Source organism: Danio rerio, chromosome 24 (assembly GCF_052040795.2).
Source record: "Danio rerio strain M-AB ecotype USA chromosome 24, GRCz13ab, whole genome shotgun sequence".
Taxonomy (NCBI): Eukaryota; Metazoa; Chordata; class Actinopteri; order Cypriniformes; family Danionidae; genus Danio; species Danio rerio.
The window spans coordinates 4284520-4297500 of NC_141044.1; the positions used below are offsets into that span (position 1 = coordinate 4284520).

The 12981-nt window shown below is 31.5% G+C and overlaps 1 protein-coding gene across 6 annotated transcripts in view; it reads right to left on the reverse strand.

Moving 5' to 3' along the window:
• Nucleotides 1-12981, reverse strand: part of adarb2 (adenosine deaminase RNA specific B2 (inactive)) — a 619893-nt gene that overhangs the window by 603201 nt on the left and 3711 nt on the right. The gene's annotated exons all lie outside the window — the stretch shown is intronic.

Genomic DNA, 12981 nt, shown 5'->3' on the forward strand with positions numbered 1-12981 from the left:
GCTTATAATCGTAACATCATGATCATTGTTGGGTGTAATTATTTAGAAAGTAAATAGTTGCTGTAATTTAACAAAAAAGTAAAGTGATTACTTTAAGCAATGTAGTTACATAATTAGTTATGTTGCATTAATAGTTATATTACAATTGCTTAAACTTGATTGATTCACTGAATTAATTCATACAGAAACGTTGAGCTTATCTTCAGAGTAACACATATATTATATATAATATGGTGTGAAAAAGTATTTGCTACCCTCCTTTGCCGATTTCTCATGTAGTAGTGGTACTTTATAACACAGGGCTTTATAGTGTTGTATTTTCTTTCTCTTAATAATAAAAAACGTTGTTTTAAAACTGCATTATGCTTTTGTTTGTTTGTTTAATTAGGTTGATTATCTGAAACATTAAAGTGTGACAAACATGCAGAAAAAAAAAGAAAAGACAAAAGAAAATAAATCAGTAAGGGGCAAAAACTTTTTCACACCTATTTATTTATTTATTTACTATTCAATAATTTCTTTGTTTGTTGTTTGTGAAGGAATAATAATAATGATAATAATAACAACAAATAATAATAATAATCATGACAAAATAATAATAATAATATTAATTATATTATTAATATTAATAATAATAATAATAATAATAATGACCAAATAAGTAAATATAATAATAATAATAATAATAATAATAATAATAATAATAATAATAATGACAAAATATAATAATAATAATAATAATAATAACAATAATAATAATAATAATAATAATAATAATAATGACAAAATGAATATAATAATAATAAAATAATAATAATAAGTTAGGGTAATTAGGTAAGTTATTGTATAATGATGGTTTGCTCTGTAGACAATCAAAAAATATTGCTTAAGGAGGCTAATAATATTGAAAAGTAAAATACCACCTTAAGATGGTTTTAAAAAAAATGTAATTGCTTTTATTCTAGCCGAAATAAAAACAAATAAGACTTTCTCAAAAAGAAGCAATATTATAGGAAATACTGTGAAGAATAAAACATAATTTGGGTAATATTTGAAACAGAAAAAAATTATAGAAGGCTGAATCATTTTGGCTTCAACTGTATGTCATTACTTCATTTCTACATCATAGAAAACACTCTTTCATCTGTCTGACACTTTAACTGACGATTGCACCAGCTTTTTTAAACAGTGTCTTGAAGTGTTCGTTTTTCAATCTGATCAAGTGTCTAAATGATCTCTTCCCCAATTCAATCGGAACTTGATTCACATCGAGCTCAGTTCAGATCAATTCAGGTGTTTACAGGAAAGCTCTTCTGTACAATTGAGCTGTCAATCTGATTACAAATGAATTATTTGTTGAGACGTAGATGTAGCAATTGACCTGCACTATTTGAGCCCAAATATATATATATATATATAAAGAAAACTACAAACCTATTGCAAAGTCTGTAGCATTCAGGACATTTTTTATAACGAGGAAGAAACATCAACAAAAATAAAAAAATAAAGCATTATAGTTTTATCATTTAAAATTGTTTTATTTTATTTATTATTGTTTTTTTTAAGCAAAACAATACCATAACGTCTTAGCAGAGATGTATGTGCTAGGATCCCAGTAATACATTCATTCATTTTTTATTTATTTATTTATTTATTTACTTACTTACTTATTTATTAATATCAAGGAGTAATTACTTAAATTTTTCTACAAAAAAATTCCTTTTATATTATTTCATACATTGATAGCATTTCATAACATTTTATATAAGTTATGATTAAATGGTTTCTACTTCATCATTTTATTTTAAGTTTTACAGTGCTAGGATATATATTTTTTATTATCCTTTTTATTGTTTTATTTATACAGTGCTAGAATATCCCAGTAGTATTCATGTGACATGACTAAATACAATTGTCACATAAGCTGAAATCCATTATTTAATACTGTGAAGTAATGTCCAATTAATATATTTTATTTTTATTATTTATTTAAATAAAATTAAATAAAATAAAATTAAATAAAATTAAATTTCATTTCATTTTTCATGAGGTATTATAATTATTATTTATTTTATTAGATTTTTGTGGTAATGGTTTTATTTATTTATTTATTTATTTATTTTTATTAAATATTTTTAATGCAGTGAAGTGCTAGGATCCCAGTTGTATTTTATTTAATTATACTTTTTTTTAATGCAGTGCAGTGGAATACCAATTGTATTCATATCACAAATATGTTTCAAACCTGAGACTGCGGCTTTGCATTTTTTACATCAAAAATATGTTGTGACAAACTACTTATAAACAAACAGTACAGAGTACTGTGAAAATAGCTTTGCATCAAATATTCAACATTATAAAAATTTAATTCAGTTTGTTCTACTAAGCAAACGCCATTTCCCTGATGCATTTAGATGATTGCTTCTTGTAAAAATAAAGCAATTTACAGTACAGTACATTAGAAACCCAATGGGTGGCATAAAATGTATACAAACCAGTTTTGTTGATGGGAGGTGAGAAGTGTATTGTTCTAACTGTCAGTTAGATTATCCAGTCATTAATCCATAAAAAATATGTAATTGTTGGAGGTGTGTTTGAAAAAAGAAGACACTGCCAACTGCCCTTATTCCTATTGTCAGCAATCTGGCAACCCGTGCAGCAATATATAGAATTTGGGCTACAATAACTAGATGTCACTTAGATGTAAGGATGTCATTACCTTGACAAACTGATCTCAAAGCTAGTAAACTTAACAAACTATTATACATTCCCAGAATTATTTTATTTTATTTTGCTTTGTTTGTATTTTGTTTTTATAACCACCATAAGGATGCCATTACCTATATAAAGTAAACTCAACAAGCTATGATATGTTAACAGTTTGATCAGTTTTTTTTTCTATTTTATTTTTTTATATAATTTTATTTTAATATATTTTATTATGTTTGTAATTTTTTTTCTACTTGATTATTTATTTTATTTTGTTTTACTTTATTTTATTTTAATACAGTGTTCCAAGAAGCATTCACATGGCATATATGACTAAATGCAACAGATACAATACGATATATTCAAAAATAACAATTAATATTTTAGTATCATTTTAATATCATAAATTTTTTCTACTAGATATTTTATTTTATATTATTTGATATATTGACAGCATTTTATAACATTTTATGTTTTATATACATTTTTATTATTATTTTTATCATTATACATATATATATATATATATATATATATATATATATATATATATATATATATATATATATATATATATATATATATATATATATATATATATATATATACACATGTATATTTATACAGTGCTAGGATATCCAAGTTGTATTCATGTGACATGACTAAATACAACAGTCACATATTCTGAAGTCCATTATATATTAATACTGTGAAGTAATGTCCAATTAATTTAATTTAATTCAATCATTCATTTTCTTTTCAGCTTAGTCCCTTTATTAATCTGGTGTTGCCACAGCAGAACAAACCGCAAACTTATCCAGCACATGTTGTACGCAACGGATGCCCTTACAGCCACAACCCATCATTGGGAAACACCCATACACTCGCATTCACACTGATTCACTACGGACAATTTAGCCTACCCAATTCAGCTATACCACATGTCTTGTGGTACTGTGGGGGAAACCAGAACACCCGAAGGAAACCCACGAGAACACGGGGAGAACGTGCAAACTCCACACAGAAATGCCAACTGATCAAGACAAGGCTTAGCCTAATTTAATTTAATTTAATTTAATTTAATTTAATTGTTTATGGTGTTGTTTAGCCGCGAAGACACAGAAATAGAAATTTCACACATCAAAGGAAAAAATCTTGAGGGAAAAAAACATGAAAAAGAATTGTGTTTTGCATTTTACTCTGTTTACCTGACATTCACCTGGGTAGAGGGCATGGAGAACCCGCTTACAATTCCCTCTGACCAAAAAATTTTACACTTTCAACGGTATAATTAATGATCTGATGTTTTGACTTGAAATTTCACAAACACATTCTGGAGACTCAAAAGGCTTATTTTACATCTTGTAAAAGGGTACAATAGGAGCACTTTAAAGCAAAACTTACATCAAGAATCCTCATGAATTGAGGTATTAATGCTGCAAAATGTTTTACACGACAATGTTTTTTTTTAATCCTAACAAGCACCATTGAAATCCCCTTTCCTTCTTTTCTTAAACTCTTGACAGAAGTGTTTTGTTTAGGTCAGCTATGGCTATATCTGATCTATCTTCAAAATCGAGTGTCTCTTACTCTGAATTGTATGCTGGTATTTTATGAGCGCTACTGTAAAACTGCAATAACCTTTCAAAGGGTCATTTCTAAAGTACATCTGTGCACAACCTCCTCTAGCAGCGTTTGTTATTGAACAAAACTGTGCAGTCAATTGAACAGGTTGAAAAAAAGCGTAACATATGTGGAGTATAATAACGAACGGGTTCATAAAGTTCAGGTAGTCATCCAGAAAAACAACAAATCTATCAGTCCTTTGAGAAAAGGTCATCCTAAAGTTTCCCTTGAAACAGAAGTACTTACTCTTATACCTGTCTATTTATCTCCGCCACAGATTAAGACTGAGCGCTACTGAAACAAGAACATCTCGGACGTTTATTATAGTGTTCTGTAACCGGCGTGGCCTTGAGTCAAACATGTCCGCCGTAAAACATTTCCCACATTCTGCTGTTTAGACTAATGTTTCATTTAAAGCACTTAGGAATGTTAAAAGCGTATCGCCAAGGCCTGACATGGAAACCAATGGAAACGTCCTCTTTTTTTTTTAAAGGTCCAATTGCCATTTTCCATTTCTCTGTGCATAAGAAGAATTGAAAAAAAACAAAAACATATTGGTCGTCAATTGTGTTTTATTAATACGTGTGTGTGTGTGTGTGTGTGTGTGTGTGTGTGTGTGTGTGTGTGTGTGTGTGTGTGTGTGTGTGTGTGTGTGTGTGTGTGACAGTGTCACATAGTGAACGAATGAACAAACAAATAAATTAACTTTTAGACAATAGAATAAAAAAGTATCAAATGAATGAATGAATAAATGAAGGAAAGGAATAAAGGAACAAATAAGTGAATGAAAGAACAAACAAATGAAAAAAAGAAACAAATAAACTCTTAGACAAATGAAATAAAGTTTCAAATGAACGAATGAATGAACAAGCAAAAGAAAGAACAGAAAAACAAAAAAAACAAATAAACAAACTCAGACAAAGAAATACAAAGTATCAAATGAAGGAATAATTGAATGAGCGAATGAAAGAACAAACAAACAAACTCTCAGACAAAGGAATAAAAGTATCAAATTAACAAATGAATGAACGAGCGGATGACAGAACAAACAAACAAACAAACAAATAAACAAATGCATAAACAAACTCTCAAAGAAATAAAGAAGTATCAAAAGTATCAAATGAACAAATAAACAAATGAGCGAATGAAAAAACAAACAAACAAACAAAAAACAAACAAACTCTCAGACAAGGGAATTAAAAAGTATCAAATGAATAAATGAATGAACAAGCGAATGAAAGAACAAACAAACAAACAAACAAACAAACAAACAAAAAAATAAACAAACGAAGCTGGCAAACTCTCAGACAAAGGAATAAAAGTATTCAAATTAACGAACAAACAAACTCAGACAAAGGAATAAAAAAGTATAAAATGAACGAAAAAATTAACGAGCGAATGAAAGAACAGACAAACAAACAAAAAAACAAATAAACACTCTCAGACAAAGGAATAAAAAGTATCAAACAAATAAGCAAACGAATGAATGAATGAATGAAGAAGTGAATGAAAAAACAAAACAAACAAACAAACAAACAAACTCTCAGACAAAGAAATTAAAAATGATCAACCGTACAAACAAATTAATAAACAAACAAACAAACAAACAAATAAATAAATAAATGCTCAGATACAGGAATAGCATATCAAACTAACAAACAAAACAAACAAACTGGCAACCAAATAAATAAACTGTCAGACAAAACAATTAAAAATATATCAAAAGAACTAAAAAATGAAAACAAGCAAACAAAAATATAAACTCTCAGATAAAAGAATAAAAAAGTATCAACTGTGCAAACAAATTAATAAACAAACAAACAAATAAATAAATGCTCAGATGAAGGATTAGCGTATCAAACGAACAAACAAACTAACTGCCAAATGAATACCAAATGTATCAAACAAACAAACAAATAAATAAACAAAACTGTGATACTGTGAGCATCTGAAGAGGTGAAGTACAGTTAAAAATGGAGCATTTGACGGTGGCAACATTAAAGCTGTCATCTCAAATCAGCGCCTGTGAACAGCAACAGGTCATTTGCATTTTAATCATGGTAAGGTCAGAGCGCTGTTTAGCAGACTGTGATTAAGCGCACATTCTCTGGCAAAAGTCATTTACGGAGCAGGAAGGATGCACTGACCCCATCACGTTTTACACATCCCGCATGTCCCAAACGTGGCAGCATATGCGTGTCATTTACAGATGATGAACTGTGAGCAATATTACAGGTGTGTATGAGGACACACTTCACTGCGCGGTCCATGTGCTGTTCATTAGTGAAGTGAAGAGTGTCAGCCTGGAAATATGAAGCACTGAGGATGTGCAGCAGAGCTCAGACATAAACATGCACGGAGATTGCTCTACATGTGTTTTAGAATATGTTATATTGTACAAACCTGTTGTATTTAGTCGTTATGCGTCATTTAAATGCTTCTGGGATCCTGTATTTAGATCAAATATAATAAAGTAAAACAAAAAAGTACAATAACATTCATTTATTTATTCTCTTTTAGGCTTAGTCCCTTTATTAATCAGGGGTCGCAAAGCAAAATAAACTGGTAACTTATCCAGCATATGTTTTAAGCAGCGAATGCCCTTGAAAAGCTTGTATATAAGGGTATATCTGATGTTTCTAGTTGTAATGTACCAGTTAACTCTGTCAGCCATAATTTAAGAGTTTGGAACTTCTTTTTTCTTTCAAAACAAAAAGATATGTTTTTAGGCAGATATCAACACAAATGAAACAAACTGTTGTTTGTTGTTGTTTAGTCTCAAAAATTCTTCAGAAACTCCAAATATAATTAATGTAGGATGTGGTTCAATCTTAATGTCTAATGTAACTGAAAAAAAACTTGAAATATTTTGCTCCAGAAACTCTGTAACTCGGGACACATAACATAGGAATGAGACAGGTTGGAATCTAAAAACTGACATTTGTCACACGCTGGGGACACTTCTGGAAACATTCTATTCAATTCACACTTGGAATAATAAAGCCTATGAAGCACTTTAAACTAAAGGAGATAATGTCTTGCATTAATGGAACATCTGTAAACCCGTTCAAGACTTTGTTCCCAAATTTCACTTGGAATTTCTGGTCACACTATTTGGAGGGTCGAAACAAATTGCCTCGGGGGCCGGGTTCGGCCTGCAGGCCGCCAATTAAATAGCCCTTCGTATATGATCATTATCAGGTAATATTTAAAATATATATATAGGTAAAAAATAGGTGAAGCAGTGGCGCAGTAGGTAGTGCTGTCGCCTCACAGCAAGAAGGTCGCTGGTTTGAGCCTCGGCTCAGTTGGCGTTTCTGTGTGGAGTTTGCATGTTCTCCCTGCATTCGCGTGGGTTTCCTCCGGGTGCTCCGGTTTCCCCCACAGTCCAAAGACAAGCAGTACAGGTGAATTGGGTAGGCTAAATTGTCCGTAGTGTATGAGTGTGTGTGAATGTGAGTGTGGATGTTTCCCAGGGATGGGTTGCGGCTGAAAGGGCATCCGCTGTGTAAAAACTTGCTGGATAAGTTGGCGGTTCATTCCGCTGTGGTGACCCCGGATTAATAAAGGGACTAAGCCGACAAAAAAAATGAATGAATAGGTAAAAATCAATACTGTCTGCTTGCTTAAATGGGCTTATCTTTGGTTTGTTTTATTTTAAATCCAGTGACATATATTAAATATGTTTTTAAATCACATCAAGAGCCTCGGTTAAGAAAGCAGAGCGAGATTTCCTAGATTTGCGAAATGCTGGTATAATGAACTGGTTATTTTGCAGGCTCATACTGTTTTGCATTAGAGGTTGTCTGAACAGATTTGACTATAAGCACAAAGTGTGAAATTGGAATACAAAATTATCAAGACGTTCTCGCTCTCTCATACGGCCACGTACGGCAGTCTGAGTGGAGGCAGTTGTCATGGTGATTAATGTAGCAGCAGGAAAGTTAACCTGCAGAAGAGAAGCGTGCAGGAGGATTTCTGAAAGCATTTCAATCTTGGACGTAAACTAATAGAGGCTTGCTCTCCCCGCAGGAGCTGAGAATACACGCTCATAGACCACAAGCCACACCGGCATTCAGAGGCCAATATCTCAATAGGTGTCTGGAAGAAATCCATTGAGTTCGCTTGATAAGAGCACATTTGCATCAGGTGCAGGAACCTACAAGGTATACAAAACGATTTGATTTTATTTTTTCTAGACCTGCTGCCACAGCTGAGTGAGCGTGAAAGTACAAACAAACTTTGAAGTCGCATTTTATATCCCAGCATTCATGCTACTATGTAATTACAAGGTAGTAAATGAATAATGAGTGCTTGTAATTAATATGTAATTATGCTACTTAAAATGGTGCCGTTATTAGCAGTGCTTGCTAAGGCAGGAATTGTTACCACTGTTGGTGATACTTAAAGTGACAGTTCACCCAAAACTGAAAACTCTGTCATCACTCGCTTACTCCAATGCTTAATGGGTTTTTGTTTTCTTCTGATAAACGGAAAATAAGATATTTTGAAGAATGCTGTAAACCTGTAATCATTGACCTCTATAGTAATTGTTTACACTATGATGGAAGTCAATGGTTACACACTGAAAAAATTATTTATTGGCTTTACTTAATTTTATTTAAGATATCAGTGCCTCCCACAGATTTGAAATATGCTTCAAACACACTATTTCCTAAATAAATAATTAACTATATGCCACAAACAAAACATAATTAAATTTTTAATAATAATTTTACTTATTATATATGACTGTTATACACTGTTTCTTGGGTTAAAGTTAAATTAAGTGGGTTAAAGTTATTCAATGGGTTAAAGTTAAAAAAAGACTAAAGACTAAATTTTAAAAATCCAAATTCTCTTATATTTATGCTATTTAGGAGCCATGTGCACCCACTGACAGGTAAAATCTGCTTCTCTCTCTCTTTCAAGTTCAAAGCAAACTTGAATGCCAAAGCACTTTAGATTTGTATTCTTCAAAATATCTTCTTTTGTGTTTAATCTATTTATCAAATTTTTTAATATTGTATAAATTGTGAATAAACTAACTTATCAGTCACTGTCCGAGATACTGGCAACAATTATTAAACCACTGTAGCCCTTGTTAAATAATGTACACACAGAGAAACACACAAAGCACATGGAATGACAAACACTGTCACGCTATTTTGTGTTCAGAGGCGGACGGCTGATGTGTGGGAACAAACTTGTGTGTGAGTCAGTTCTGGGAGCTCATTTACATTTATATTTACATTTATTTATTTATTTAGCAGACACTTTTATTCAGAGCAACTTATTAAAATGAAGAAGAACAACAGGAGCAATCAGACCAACAAAGAGACAACGTTTTGGGACGATAGCAGGTTTCAGTTTCTTTAACATTTAGCATTTAACAATTGCAAACAGACAGAGATATAAATAAATAAATAAATAAATAAATAAATAAATAAACATAAAAAACATAAAAAACATAAATAAAATATAAAACAAAACAAAATGAAATAAATAAAAACAAAATGAAAAATACAAATATATAAATAAATAAAAAACAAATATACAAATAAATAAATAAATATAAAATTAATAAAATATAAATAAAATAAACAAATAAAAATAAAACAAATAAACATATAAATTAAATTAAAAAACTAAATAAATAAAAAATTTAATATAAATGACAAATAAATAAAAATATAAATGAATAAATAAATGAATAAACTAAAAATAAACAAATAGCAAATAAAATTTGAATATATAATATAAATAAATACAAAATAAATAAAAATAATAAAATATTAATAAATAAAAAAATAAATAAATAAATAAAAATAAATCAATAAAAATACATTAAAAATAATAAAAAATATAAAATAAAACATAAAAACAATAACAATAACATGTAAATAAACTTAATTAATTACCAAATAAAATAAATTCGTTTAATTTTAATTTTTATTTTATTAATAATAAAATAAATAAATAAATAAAATTTGCATCAATTTTGCTAAATTTAATTAAGATAAATAACACCAGGTAACATGATGAGGTTAACGTGCATAATGCCAAAATAAAAATGTCATGATATAGTAATTAGTTACAGTCACATGAATTATGTGTCGGCTAAAATGACAGTCGCCTATAATCATTGTGTTAAATACCGAAGCGCATCTTGTTCCTTGCTCTCCAACGTGTTGTACATTATGTCATTCTGCCACAGCTGCATAATGACTGCTGTTAGAAATTACAAAGTGAGTGGTAATGCATTTTATCTCCAGCAGAAAAACATTTCGGCTGACTGTTAAAGATTATGGGGTTCAATAAAGAAAGTGGAAGATGAAGACAAACATAATATTAAGGATCATTAAAGAGGAGAATGCATTCATTTCCTCATGCACGGACTGACCCATCATCTCAGCGTTTAAAGTGCTAAATAACAGCCTGGTTCTTGATGGGTAATCACTAGTGTATACTCCCATTTATGACTGTGACTCATGCTAACAATCAGGGGAGTTGCTTTAATTACTGTTTACATTGCGATAGTCCCTTTCTTAGATTATTATGACTTATTCTGTGCACGAATCCTATATGTACCCACATACCCCAGAGAATATGACATGATGGCTTAATCAACAGTGGACAGATTGTGTTTTACACTAGGAGAACAGGCGAGTTTAATGAAAATGAATTAAAAAATTAGGATATGTTGTTACATTAGTGAACTTTAGCTATAGTAAAACTTGTATAAATAAAGATTTTTTATGCTTATCTACACAAACTATACATTGACCCATTCAATTTGTACAGGCTTTTGGCTTTTGGGTGTTTTTCTAAGGTGTGGATGTATGGTTGCTAGGGTGTTGTGTGTGGTTTTAGTGGTGGCTACAGCGTCAGTAAGTGTCTATCAGGATGTTGTAGGGGGTTGTCATGGTGTGGATGAAGGGTTGCTAAAGTGGTGCCAAACCATTTTCAGTTTTTCTAGTGTTTTCTGTTTTTAGTGTGTTGCTAAGGTATTATAGATGGTCGCTAGGGTGTTGTTCCTTTAGGGTGTTATGAGTGGTGTCTACAGCACTAATGAGTGTCTATCATGATGTTATGGGTGGTTGTCATGGTGTGGATGAAGGGTTGCTTAAGTGTAGCAGTGCCATTTTTTTTTTTTTTGTGTTTTGTGATCTTTAGTGTGTTGCTAAGGGAAAATGGGTGGTTGCTAGGGTGTTGTTCTTGTATGGTGTTAATGGGTAGTGGCTACAGCATCAGAGTTTCTATCAGGGTGTTGTGGATGGTTGTCATGGTGTGGATGAAGGGTTACTAAGTGTTGCAAAGCCATTTTCTTATTAGTGATTTTAAGTGTGTTGCTAAGGTATTATAGATGGTTGCTAGGGTGTTGTGTGTGGTTTTAGTGGTGGCTACAGTACTAATGAGTGTCTATCTTGATGTTGTTCGGTGGTTGTCATGGTGTAGATGAAGTTTTGCAAAGCCATTTTCGTGTCTTTAGTGTTTTGAGCCTTTTTTAGTGTGTTGCTAAGGTATTATAGATGGTTGCTAGGGTGTTGTGTGTGGTACTAATGAGTGTCTATCATGATGTTGTTCGGTGGTTGTCATGGTGTAGATGAAGTTTTGCAAAGTCATTTTCGTGTCTTTAGTGTTTTGAGCCTTTTTAGTGTGTTGCCAAGGTATTATAGATGGTTGCTAGGTTTTAGTTCCTTTAGGGTGTAATGGGTGGTGTCTACAGCACTAATGAGTGTCTATCGGGATGTTGTGGGTGGTTATTTATGAAGGGTTGCTAAAGTGTTACCAAATAATTGTCTGTTTATTAAATGTTTTGTGTTTTTTAGTGTGTTGCTAAGGCATTATAGATGGTTGCTATGGTGTTGTTCCTTTAGGGTGTTATGGGTGGTGTCTACAGCACTAATGAGAGTCTATGAGAATGTTGTGTTTTTTTTTTTGAGGTGTAGATAAAAGGTTGCTTAAGTTTTGCAAGCCATTTTCTGCTTTTTAATGTGTTGCTAAGGTTTTATAGATGGTTGTTAGGGTGTTGTTCCTTTAGGGTGTTATGGGTGGTGTCTTTAGCACTAATGAGTGTCTACTAAAATGTTGCAGGGGGTTGTTGTAGTGTAGATAAAAGGTTGCTTATGTGTTGCCAAGCCATTTTCTCCTTTTTAAAGTGTTGCTAAGGCATTATAGATGGTTGCTGGGATGTTGCTCCTTTAGGGTGTTATGGGTGGTGTCCAGAGCACTAATAAGTGTCTATTAGAATGTTGCAGGGGGTTGTCGAGGTGTAGATAAAAGGTTGCTTAAGTTTTGCAAAGCCATTTTCTGCTTTTTAATGTGTTGCTAAGGTATTATTGATGGTTGCTAGGGTGTTGTTCCTTTAGGGTGTTATGGGTGGTGTCCACAGCACTAATGAGTGTCTATTATGACGTTATAGGTGGTTGTTATGGTGTAGTTGAAGGGTAGTTGACGTGTACCAGTACTATTTATCTGTTTTTTAGTGTTTTGTTACTTTTAGTGTGTTACTAAGGTATTGTAGATGGTTGCTAGGGTGTTGTGTGTGGTTTTAGTGGTGGCTACAGCATCAGTTAGTGTCTATAAGGATCTTGTAGGTGGTTGTCATGGTGTGAATGAAAGGTTGCTAAAGTGTTGCAGTGC